Below are 13,853 nucleotides of genomic sequence, written 5' to 3' on the forward strand. Positions count from 1 at the left end.
ATCATTCATTTCAATGTGGTAAATTTTAGTGCGCATTACTCTAAAAGGTTTTAAGTTTCTTTTGACGCTCAGTGTATGAATAAATGGCTGAAGGTCTCATCTATCATATGACACCAACAAATATCAAAATAATTCATGCTTGGGTGAACACTGGCCACTTTTGTAAAGAGTATGAAAATTAAGTTGCACAAGAATTCGTTGTCCATTTTGGCTGAGAAGTCCCTCAAAATAGAAATTGCTTGTCTGTGATGAATCAATGATTAATTATGATAGATATCGGTTGTGATATGTATGACGTGGTTTATGTAATCAAGAGTATATGAATAAGTAAACATGTATTACATTTTGTAATCAGGCGCAGCGTCTGGGGGTGGCAGGGGGGCAATTTGGGCAATTTTTCCCTCTCCCTATGGTTTTTGCCTTTTTGGCTTGTCAGCTCAGTCACGTACAGTGATGGTGATAATACCCCCGGGGGCTTACTCACCTAATATGGTTAACAGGGATGTGCCGCTGAAATGGGTGACTTTTTTGACAAAAAAATCCCTAAACATGGGGTATGGTTTTGCCGAAAAAATCCCTAAACATGGGGTGTAGTTTTGTAATTTTACTATAGATACTAGATATTTTTGCCCATTCAGTCGCTAAAGTACACAAAAACATCATTTTCTTGAATAAAAACCCCTAATAATCGGTACCCTTGTCCGCCAAAATGACCCTTAAAGACGACTACATGCTGCGAATGATTTTTGTTTTTGTTTGTTTTTTGGGTTGTCAGCTAAGCAGTCGGTCATGGCCTAGTACCCCTACCTCATTATCAACATTTTGGGGACACCCCCACCCCCTCCACCCTGCTGAGTGCCTTTTTCAGGGCTGGCGCAAATTTGTATGGCTCACACAGCAGTAGCGAGACATTTTGTCAAAATATTTCTAGATACTGCAGGGTTGTTACGTATGGCATGGACTATCAATGGGAATATCATTGGGAATAAAGAGTTTCATTGAATTTCAATACGCATGATCAGAACAAACACAATAGCAGATGACTAGCTGACAATTGTCTTTGAAATTCCCACTCTCCATACCCTACATCAGAACCCGGCGATGTGGAGAGAGATAGTGAGAAAATGGCGGCTTCCGGTTGAAGCAGACAACATAGTACGGGATCTTCGTTCGGCTCTGGCTTCGCTTGCAGTCGTCGTGCAAGCATGATTTCTGTACCACAATAAGAATTCTTTAACTCTTGATTAACACAATAAAACTAAAAATCAGGGTTTCATTCTCCTTTAAATGTACTTGGGTGGGGTTGGGGCAAGAGGTGGGACACATCATACACAGCACAAACCCATATCCATCATAATTAATCATAAATTCATCAGACCATTAACAATTGTTATGCTGGGGGACTTCTCGCTCAGCCAAATTAAACAACCAAATCTTGCGCAACCTAACTTTCATACCCTTTACAAAAGTGGCCAGTGCTCACCCAAGCATGAATTATTATCAGATTTTTTATTGTCATATGATAGACGAGAGTTTCAACCATCCATACATATGACAATTTCTCGAAAATGTTTCACATTTTTTATTTGGCAGAATATTCAAAAGTGTCAACTTTTGTTTCAGACACTCAATATACCTACACTCCAAAAACTTTCTTCAGTCCAAATGGCAGATAGCACCTGTCATCAAAACAAAAAAATAAAAGTACAGGTAAAGGTAAAACATGACCAAAATATATAATAAAAAATAAAACCAAGTTAAATTCCATCACAAATTCAACTTTGGTAACAACTAATTTGCATACTTTGATGTCACTTAAACATGTCATAATACAGTGCAACCTCATTATAACAATTCAGTATGTCATACTATCATATCTTTACAATTAATGCTATCTCTACAAACTATGATAAATACCAATGATTTCTTGATTTTGATTAGCTATCGAGCACCGTTACTATGGTAATTACCATAGTTTGCAGAGATACCATTAATTGTAAAGATACAATAGTTTTATGCAACGGGGCCCCGGACTTGACAAAACACTAATACTGTATGCATTTTTCATGCTAAATTAATATGCTAGAATGGATTTTTCCCAAAGGTCACCTACATTAATTATCCAACCTGATAGTTTTCTTTCAGATAGCATGAGGGCAGTATAAATGTGTATCAAGATTCCAGTCGTTCTTTGGAACCAACCTAGCTATTATCAAAATTGTATTTAAATTTTTTTTTGTTTTTGTAATATTCAAATTTAGAGATCTAATTCACGCCTACCTTTAAAGCAATAAATCTGTCCCACGTTCCTCCACAACAACAGTCCTCTAATGTCCTACAATAGTTACATTTAAACAGTACCTAATCATTGACAATTGCTTATCATCAATGATAAGAGCTTAGCCCATAAATAATAATGAGCGTCCACACGACAACTAATGTTTAAGATTAAGTTTTTAAGCAACCCTCCCAATCAATCATTGGCCGGAAATGCCAAGATAATCCCAACTACAGGGACGCACAGAGGGTTGACGGAGAGGTCACGCTAATCGTGGAGCTCATTGATTAAATTGCGTCCACACAGGATAATGATAGACTGCAGACCCCCCGCTGCTCGTGAATTGAGCATAAACCCTAAGAAATTTTCGAGTATGAATTTTCAACTAAACTTAGAAATTGCTAATTTTCTAGTGCATCCATATGGCACTAATGATTGATGATTAGCAACCTAATCGTAGATGATTAAGTTTTCAACCTAATTCTTAAGTTTAGCAAGTACTGTATCAACCCAACTAATGTTTCAACACATTGCTCTTTGACCATGACGGAATGTACAACTGCCATAAATTGCTGTTTCAATTGTCAATGTGTAAATGGGGGTTTACGCATTGCTCGTTGACCATGGCAGAATGTACAACTGCCATAAATTGCGTTTCAATTGTCCAAAGTGTAAATGGGTCTTTAGTCATTGCTTGTTGACCATGGCGGAATGTAAAACTGCCATAAATTGCTGTTTCAATTGTCAATGTGTAAATGGGGCTTTAGGCATTGCTCGTTGACCATGGCGGAATGTAAAACTGCCATAAATTGCTGTTTCAATTGTCAATGTGTAAATGGGGCTTTAGGCATTAACACCGTATTCAATCCCCAGTCATCCGTCACTCATCCGCAGTAAAGCTGTAGTCAAAAGGTTAACCAAACTGAAACTGACCGTCTAAAGTCAAAACCGGTTTTCAATTTGAAACCATTTTTAGGTTTTAGCTTAAGATGAAGCAGAAATAATGTTGAATACTTTAAAACATGGATAAAACTGATCAAAACCAACATCAAATTGATAAAAATCATTATTGTTCAATCACATTTTCAAACGAAATGAATGAAATTAGGCTTATAGTACTACAAAACCCTTGTACCACTAAACAAAAATAAACACTTTGGTGTTTAATCCTAGCAAATTGATACATATCAGATTAAAAATATGTCTCACAATTCGGTATAGGTTAACCGAAAACCAACCGGATTTCCAAGGATAATAACTGTTTTTGGAATAACTGGAATACTACAGCCCTAATCCGGAGTGATCCGTCCATACTGCCGGGAACCGATTCAAAAATTAAACATGTTAAATTTGTTGTGACGGTCATGGCAATTTCAAATGGATCGTGTTCATAACCCTGTTGACCGTGTAAACAATATAGCAATGTCTCTGATAACAATTTGATAACACTGTCTTACAACTGGCAGTGTAACACAGTGTTATCAGGTTATCACAAACACTGGCAATCTTCACATGGTAAACAGTGTTGTAAACTTCAATGAATTCGGTCCATTTCAAACCACCACAACTGCCACAAAAAATTAAAAATGTTTATTTTTTCTGGCAGTTCCCCGCGGTCTTCACAGATCACTGCAAATAATTGATGGATGACTGGAGATTGAATATGGTGTTAACATCTGCCTCCCGCAAACCCTCACGATGTAAACAGAATAGCAACACAAAGAAGGCAGAAATGCAATTTACCCTGGATCAGAGATTTTGTATGAACACCGTCAGCCTTCCAGGTCCAAGTCACAGATTCCACCTGTCGTCAAAACAAAATAACACACTACACGTAAAACATGACCAAAAAATATACAAAAATGATAAAACCAATTTAGATTCCATCACAAATTTAAATTTGGTAACAACTAATTTGCATACTTTGATGTCACTCAACATTTCATAATACAGTGCAACCTCATAACAATTCAGTATGTCATACATATCAACCATCACAGGCCATTGCATAAAACTATGATATCTTTACAATTAATGATATCTCTGCAAACTATGGTAAATACCATTGATTTCTTGATTTTGATTAGCTATCGAGCAATGTTATTATGGTAATTAGTAATTACTAATGGTTCTTTCCCCATAAATAGCCAGAACCCGAGTCCCAAATTACACTAAAATATATCTAGAGACATCAAATTCCCTATTTTCAGCGTCGTCTGCTAGCACTGGCAAGCCCATATTCATGAGCTTCGCAATGACTTGTGGGTAATTGTGACGTTTCTAGGATTACTCCAAACTGTGAGAATTACACAATGGCGTGTATAACGCGTGCAAAGCATTGCAGCATTGGGTTTCATAGTAAACAAAATGGTGTATTGTCAGGCATAAACTTGGCTGCTCTAATCGAAGCAAATCGTGTTGTAAAAGAACAAAGAAAACAACTCTCTGTAAGGGAACGAATGGAGAGGAAAATCTACCTTTGTTCAACATTTTGATAAGTTGTTAAAGTTTGTGTGTTGTAATAATAAGGGAACATACTTGGCAAGTATTATCAATTTTCACTTTATTGTATATTAACTTACACGGATCAATTTTACACCAGCTGCAACTAGCCGTCAGATCGCCACAACACAAAAAATGCAGGGTCCCGTTTAGGACGCTCCCGCTTTGCGGGAGCGTTCCGGGGCTATCCCGGACCTTATGTGTGCTCATGAGCAGGATTCCCATACTGATTTGGATGCTAAAACCTAGTAATAGAAGTATTAAGACTTAACCTGTCTTAAGACTTAGTTTAGGGTGTCTGAAGGATTTTTCAATTTTCCCTTTTGGATTGTTTTTCCCCATCATGGTGGGATAATTGAAAAAAAATCAACTACTCAGAAAAACAGATTTCAAATTTCAAGGCTCACCGATGTTTCTATCAAAAGATACAGAATGGACAAAAAAGTGGTAGAGTAACGACCCCGTCAAATCAACCGCACACTAAGAAAAACCTATTTTGCACTGTGACAGATTTTTCATTGATAATGCATACATTTATTACATTACTCACATGTAGACAGCCTAGTAGACCCACTACCACTTTGATCAAACATGCCAAAAACATTCCCCAAATTTGTCACTAAAATATCAAATTTTTCCAGAAAAAGTTGCTATGTTTGCGGAAAAATTGAAAAAGGGTGATCCTTATGGTTTTCCTAAGCAGAGAGGGTTTGGAAAAACTTGCATAAAAACCTCAAAATTTACGAAATCCGATCGGGCTTTTTGGTAATCGCAGCCCAAGACTTGCTCTTGCGATCGCTATCCAAATCGTAGGATAGGTAGGCCTGATGCTTTGGGAAAAAATAAGTTAGCGCCATCTCCGTTTTGCATCACGCAGCACCAAGAATCGACCGCTGTACAGCGCTGCTGAAACACACACCGCATCGGAGCAATGGCGAGCAAGGTGCCCGGAGCAGCCGGCGGCCGTTTTGCCGCTGGGCTGCCGGTGCGTTCCGCGGCTCCACAGACACATAGACTTTGCACGCGCGGTAATGGAGTAATGGAGCAACAGGTCGAATCATGGGGTTTACGGGTTATTTTTAAGTTTCTTTTGCGATATAAAAATGAACTATTATTACAAACAATGAATATGGAAAAGAAAAATCACAATTTTAATGATAATTGAATATGAAAAGTGTGATGAGACATAAACAAGAAGTGGTTGAATTATTACATCAATTGCTTAAGTAGTCGAATCATGGGGCCCTTACTCTACACGCCGAGTTATAATTTTTGCTCAAAAGCTGCACAGCACGATATGCAAAGCGTGGGGTAAGGGTATTTTCAAACTGTAACTGCTCGTGATCCCTTGGGACTAGAGAAAAAATAAGCACATGGATATAGACCCTAGAGCTGGCCCAACTTATCCGTCGGGGGCTCATTTCATGAAATTTGTAAATCTCAGAGTTACCATGGAAACAATGTTTAAATCGCTGTTTTGATCAAAATATTTTTAAAATTCCGGGGGTGAGCCCCTTTGGGGAATATGGAGAAAAACCTGCTCTTTCATATGACACCTTGGCGCTAATGCGCTTTCATAGCCATACTTTGACCCGTAACTCCGGCGTGGAGTTAGTAAGCTTGTAACCGATTTTGAAATCGGCAACCGATTCCATTCGATTTCACCACAATCGGCGATCACTTGCCGATCTTCGATCATGGCCCTTGAAAGAAAAAATCGAAAATAAAAAATCGGCGTAGATCTAGTAACAGTGCGTGGTCGTTCAGAACATATTTCAATATGGTTTTTGAGGTGCTAAGTTAGCTATTTAGAAGTCACATTATTCAGGGAGAAAGACGCGGTATTATCTATTCCGATGTAGGATAGACATCTTTGACATAGACATCTTTGAAAGGTCGAATTAACGACGGAGCTCACTGTGCTACTCTCTTACCCCCTTTATGATGATAGACATATTCTCTTTAACCTCGTGGTGATAGCGGACCCCGCCGTAAACCTTTAAAGATCGTGCTACTGACGGAGCTTATTGCGTTACTCTCTTACATGTACATCGTTCACGATGATATACATTTTATTTTCAACCTCGTGGTGATAGCGGACCCCGCCATGAACTTTTAAAGATCGTACTATTGAAGGGACTCATTGCGTTACTGTCTTACATCGTTTATGATGATATAAATTTTATTTTCAACCTCGTGGTGATAGCGGATGCCGCCGTGAACTTTGAAAGGTCGTATTAAAGACGGAGCTCACTGCGCAACTCTCTTACCCCCTTTATGATGATAGACATCTTTTGTGGTGATAGCGGACCCCGCCGTGAAATTTTAAAGATCGTGGTCCTGACAGAGCTCATTGCGTTACTCTCTTACATCGTTTATGATGATATACATTTTATTTTCAACCTCGTGGTGATAGCGGACCCCGCCGTGAACTTTTAAAGATGGTGCTACTGACGGAGCTTATTGCGTTACTCTCTTACATCGTTCACGATGATATACATTTTATTTTCAACCTCGTGGTGATAGCGGACCCCGCCATGAACTTTTAAAGATCTTACTATTGAAGGAACTCATTGCGTTACTGTCTTACATCGTTTATGATGATATACATTTTATTTTCAACCTCGTGGTGATAGCGGATGCCGCCATGAACTTTTAAAGATCATGCTACAAACGGAGCTCATTGCGTTACTCTGTTACATCGTTCATGATGATATACATTCTTTTTTCAACCTCGTGGTGATAGCGGATGCCGCCGTGAACTTTGAAAGGTCGTATTAACGACGGAGCTCACTGCGCTACTCTCTTACCCCTTTATGATAATAGACATCTTTTGTGGTGATAGCAGACCCCGCCGTGAACTTTTAAAGATCGTGCTACTGACGGAGCTCATTGCGTTACTCTCTTACATCGTTTATGATGATATAAATCTTCTCTTCAACCTCGTGGTGATAGCGGACCCCGCCATGAACTTTTAAAGATCGTGGTATAAATAAAATTTTGATGTATTCCTTTCTTTTTTAACTTCGCTTTTCTATTCGATTTCAATTTTAGAAGCTTAACTGCCGATCCGATTTTCGATCTGATTTTTGATCCGATTTACAACATTCGGAGTTACCCTACTAAAATATACCCCAATTCAAGGAAATACGTATCAATTGTTTAAATAAGGGCCGTAATTTAAAAGTCCCCATGTTTCGTGTCAATTTTCTTTTTTTTTACTAATGTCAACGTTTTTCCAGAAAATACTTAAAAAGATATTAGAAAATTGACACGAAACAGGTAAGAAACATGGGGACTTTTACATTACGGCCTTATTTAAACAATTGATACGTAGGCCTATTTCCTTGAATTGGGGTAGGCCTAGGGCCTGGGGTAGGCCTAGGGCCTAAGTTAGGCCCTATATTTTAGTAGGGTAACTCCACGCCCACTCATTCTATGAACAAGGTTATGATATAACCTTGTTCTCTGTTACTCCTCCTTGTGTGGTGAAATAAGGTTGGCAATGTTTGGTTTATTTTCTCTTTTCCTTTGGGACAAATCCTTGATTTTTTTACACTGTCAGGTTCCAGTACAGCTATTCATCATATAACTTGGCTATTAAGTAAATTTGAATCTTTAAATTATTTTTTCTTAATTAAAAATAGAGATTGAAAAACCAAAATTGTAGTGCCATATTACTTTCCACCAATAGAGGGCGTATACAAAAATATGCCCAAAATTCAACTTTTCGAGCGCTCTGGTGAATAAAAAAATTACTCCCAAGTTACTTGCGATAAATAAATTGCAACTGTATGGAAACTAGTATGTTTGGTCACAAAAGTGATATTTTAATGATATTTTAAAGTGTGTGCTGTGTACAGCATTGGCATACCATAGTCCTACCTGTAGATTCCCCACAGGCAGAATAGAAATGAACCCTTGAGTGCTCCACGCCGGAGTTACGGGTCAAAGTATGGCTATGAGTATGAAAGCGCATTAGCGCCGACACCTCATTTATTGAGTTTCACCTTCATTCAGGATCACAAGCAGTATTGGTTTCAATCTCAATTTGCTAATTACAAACATTGACATTTTAGCACACAAAACCCGATCCCGAGTGCGCGATCAGACACCCTGTATTTACTAACTTAGTTAGGCTAAGATTATAGTTTTAAATTCAAACATTAACAAATATTACTTTATTTTATATATGGCAGTGTATCCTATTGCCGGACACCTTTATTTCAGTGCTTTAAAAATGACAACTAGAGGAAATACCATCAAGAAAAATTCACAGTTGCTATTCCAAATATTATGAAAATTATGAATATGATAAAATTATTTTATATTTACCAACCATTTTCTTTGCATCGCACTTGCCGCATACCCCTCCACGAAAAACAATTATTTTCGTGCGCGACAAATTACATCATGATTCCGGACGCGCGCCGGACGGGTAAAGATATCCTTGATTATAATGATGTAAGAACAATTTTTTGTGATTTTTTTCTTCTTATATCATATCATGAGTAAATTCTAAGTATTATTTGCTTTTTTATATCGAATCTGAGCAGATGTTGGTAATAAATTCGTGTTTGATAACTTATTTTATTTTGTCTTGTTAGCTGCATTTGATGTTCCATGGCACTTTCCAATAATAATATGCTCGCGTTCGTAACGTGACGCTCATCAAGTTCTATCAATGCGCTCCCGATCGACGGCTCTACTCACGGTAAACCTCGCGCACGGGTACCTTGAGAACTAGCCATCGACGATCACCCACAATACACCACACCTCATTCGATCGAAGGAGTGGACGAGATTGAAATTCGGCAAATCAGGCCCATATTTCCGTTAGAAAATATATCAATTGTTAATACAAAACTATGTTATATGATATTTTAAGCATTTTCTGTCATTTTTAGAGATAATTAGGTAAAAGTTGGATTTTTCGCCTTGTTTTTGCAATCTTGTTCTATGTATTGCTCTGTGAAATTGAATTGCGGAAGTCTTACGGTACGAATTTGTTTTAGAACGCAGTAATATGCGCGTCCGGAATCATAATAGTGTCCGGTAATACAATACGTGACTATACCCCTAATACCTAGGCATTATCGTGATATTGGGAATTATAAAATAGCTGTATTATTTCAAGCATCGCGATTGGTCAATACGCGTCACATGACATCCAACTTTTTTTGTGCACTGCACGGTAGTGCAAAAGGTGTGCAACGAAAATTGACATTGCACGCTCGAGCAAACCAGTGCGGTAGAAGTCCAACAAAACTGTACTGTGACTTTTTAAAAATTGTTCCTGTGTTGCTATTTTATAAAACAAATAATGCACTTGCTCTGTCGTGCGTAAAAGTAAATGCAGAGAAAGCTCGGTTTCTTCAGATGGAGCACACTGGGCACTCGCCGCAAGCGGCTCGTGCACAGTGCGACTCCTATCTAAAGAAACCTCGCGTGCTCTGCATTTCCAGTTCCGTACTAACGCACTCGGCTGCATGCATTATTTGTATACCACCGTTCACTTCATACAGCAGCGCTTTATTCAGTCACACGCACGGTTCCTCATTTCCACCTCCATTCACTTTGTACACAAGTGCGCGTATACAAATCGACGAGTGGTTCCCGAAACCACGATTTGGCCGGCCTAAGTATGATCCTATAATACTTACACCTTCAAACACAGTCAAATTATTCAAAGCACCTCCCTGTTCAAACTTCAAAGTAACAACTCCGAGTTGTCCCTGATTCGATGCATGCACACGTAGTACGTACGAACGTACAGTACATGTACAAATCTAAAGTACCGTAAATCGTCCAGAATGCATACCAAATCTGCATGGTTCAACTCGCCCGTGGACAATTCGCCTATAATGTACTGGACATGCATTGCATATCGCCTTAATTTGTCAGCGTGACAAATTACCTCTATGCCCTTTGTATTCTTATTTCACCCCTACCATGTTTCATTACACTATCCTCATGATTCCTCTTTCATCCTTCGGTCCAGCTCATGTATTTTTACATGACTATAACCCGTCTCTCTCTCTTCTCTATATCTATATTTTCATTAGATTTCATTATGATCATGATTTTGAACATAATCATTTCTCAGTATTTTGTTCATCAGTAAAGTTATCACTTCAGTTCAGGTCACAGTTCAATCTATCAGTTCATTCATCAGTTTAGCTCATCAATTCAGTTCATTTCACATCAGTTCAATCTATCAGTTCATCAGTTCTTCATTCATCAATTCATATCTTAATACATCATTTTACATTAACATTATATTGGATCATTGAATTGAAAATGAGCATGATCATAAATATTGAAGACAGACCACCTAATTCGTCCTCATGACGAATTAAATTTCTAGTAATCTGTTTAATCTTGCTTAATTTTAACTTTCATACCTTTTAAATACCATAAAGGATCATGTACGAGGTGGTAAAAAGAAAAAAAAATGAAAAAAATTCTTTGTTCACCCCCAGGACTCGAACCTGCGCACCCGAGAACTCAAGTCAAGTGCGTTATCCATTGAGCCACAATATTCCCCATAGAGATTACACGTTCCCATAGAGATTACACGTAAGCAAATTTGAGAATTGCAAATCCTATTTTGCAAGCGAAAAAAGGACATGATCCCGGCATCTGATCGAAAAAACAGGTCGACATTTTCGAAAGCTTAGAATCTAAGCTACAACATACTAAAAGCTCAGGAAAAACTGACAAGAAGAAATGGAGATATGGCTCACGAAATAGAGGAATGTCGAATCTAGTTTTGAGAAAAAGTCATGTCCCATAGAGATTACACGTAAAATGAGGAAAAATGACATGCCTCTTTTCATCGCAATTTTACACCATGATGCGTTTTTCAAAATGAAAATTTATGTAAACTGTCGAGAAAGAGTACATTCTAAACTACGACATATCGAAATCTGGGCGAAAAATGATCAATATTCACGGAGTTATGATCAAATTTGCATAAATTTGATGACGTCATTTTTGAAAAAATGAAATTTTCAGTTTAGGCGCAATTTTGATGACGTCATGATCAAATTGAGGGACAATGGTGACATGAAATCAAATCTACAACTCATACTCTATCGATATATGAAAAAAAAATGGGGTCAACGGACTATTTAAAGAGGTATAGTGAATTTTCAATTGCCCCCTTTTTTTGGCCATATATGGCCCTGTAGTGAGAGCTCGCGCGCACACGTGCTGCAAAGTTTAACAGGTGATAATTTCGTTATTACTTGTCGTAGAAGGTTGATCAAGGTATCAAATTGTTCAGAATTATATTATCGGTGCATTGATTTAAAAAAAATGGCGATTCTATGTTGGAAGATGCATTTACGCGCGAAAACGCGCGCGCATGTGCGTGCGCGCGTTTTTTTGCAAAATGCTTAAAATGGCCTGAAACGTATGGAAAATTAATTTGGAACGAATTTGAGCATTTTAAAATTTTAATGCGCGCGTACGTGCGCGTCGAGGTGCGCGCGCGGAATTTGATGAAATTTTTAGTTGACCGTTGACCTGAAGTTGATGTATACCAAATATAGTTGATTTTTGATGACTCGTTATCGAGATATGATAATGACCTGATTTTTACAAAATGGCGCCTGGATGACGTCACGATGACCTAATGACCTTGAAAAAAGGAGGACACACTTCCGAAAGCTTAGAATCTCAGCTACATCATACCAAAAGCTCAGGGATAACTAACAAGAAAAAATGGAGATATAGCTCACGAAATAGAGGAATGTAGAATCTAGTTTTGAGAAAAAGTCATGTCCCATAGAGATTACACGTAAAATGAGGAAAAATGACATGCTTCTTTTCATCGCAATTTTACACCATGATGCGTTTTTCAAAATGAAAATTTATGTTTATTGACGAGAAAGAGTCTATTCTAAACTACAACATATCGAAATCTGGGCGAAAAATGATCAATATTCACGGAGTTATGATCAAATTTGCATAAATTTGATGACGTCATTTTTGAAAAAATGAAATTTTCAGTTTAGGCGCAATTTTGATGACGTCATGATCAAATTGAGGGACAATAGTGACATGAAATTGAATCTACAACTTATACTCTATCGATATATGAAAAAAAATTGGGGGTCAACGGACTATTTAAAGAGCTACAGTGAATTTTTAATAGACATGTTTTTGCCCATATATGGCATGTAGTGAGAGCTCGCGCGCACACGTGCTGCAAAGTTTAACGGGTGATAATTTCGTTATTACTTGTCGTAGAAGGTTGATCAAGGTATCAAATTGTTCAGAATTATATTATCGGTGCATTGATATAAAAAATTTGGCGATTCTATGTTGGAAGATGCAATTACGCGCGAAAACGCGCGCGCATGTGCGTGCGCGCGTTTTTTTGCAAAATGCTTAAAATGGCCTGAAACGTATGGAAAATTAATTTGGAACGAATTTGAGCATTTTAAAATTTTAATGCGCGTGTACGTGCGCGTCGAGGTGCGCGCGCGGAATTCGATGAAATTTTTAGTTGACCGTTGACCTGAAGTTGCTGTATACCAAATATAATTGATTTTTGATGACTCGTTATTGAGATATGATAATGACCTGATTTTTACAAAATGGCGCCTGGATGACGTCACGATGACCTAATGACCTTGAAAAAGTTGATTTTACTAGAAATCATTGGGCTTGATGACTGACAGAAATTTGAAGGAAATTTATCATGTCAATTTCGAATGAACGTGTGTACAAAAAAGTGTACGGAAGAAATAAAAATAAAGAAATAAAGAAGAATAAATAAAGAAAGAAAATTCTGGCGAAATTAATAGGTGATCTGTCGTTGACAGACCACCTAATAAAGAATAAATAAATAAATAAAGAAAGAAAGAAAATTCTAGCGAAATCAAGAGGTGATCTGTCTTTGACAGACCACCTAATAAAGAAATAAAGAATAAAGAAAGAAAATTCTGGCGAAATCAATAGGTGATCTGTCGTTGACAGACCACCTAATAAATAAAGAAGAATAAAGAAAGAAAATTCTGGCGAAATCAATAGGTGATCTGTCGTTGACAGACCACCTAAAAAT

At 37.7% G+C, this 13,853-nt stretch overlaps 1 protein-coding gene across 31 annotated transcripts in view; it reads right to left on the minus strand.

The window, feature by feature from the left end:
* Positions 1-10,638, minus strand: part of LOC129284048 (uncharacterized) — a 31,115-nt gene extending 20,477 nt beyond the window's left edge. For 16 of the 31 annotated variants that reach the window (XM_064112959.1, XM_064112949.1, XM_064112947.1 and 13 more), the window contains exons 1-3: positions 10,444-10,638; positions 4,022-4,082; positions 1,641-1,679 (exon numbers count right to left, since the gene is read on the minus strand). The gene's annotated coding sequence lies outside the window, so the exon portion shown is untranslated. The remainder of the gene's footprint in view (positions 1-1,640; positions 1,680-4,021; positions 4,083-10,443) is intronic. The other 15 variants (XR_010296436.1, XM_064112961.1, XM_064112960.1 and 12 more) reach the window with 7 other exon arrangements.
* Positions 10,639-13,853: the final 3,215 nt, after the last annotated feature.

Source organism: Lytechinus pictus, chromosome 18 (genome assembly GCF_037042905.1).
Source record: "Lytechinus pictus isolate F3 Inbred chromosome 18, Lp3.0, whole genome shotgun sequence".
In the NCBI taxonomy this organism is placed as follows: Eukaryota; Metazoa; Echinodermata; class Echinoidea; order Temnopleuroida; family Toxopneustidae; genus Lytechinus; species Lytechinus pictus.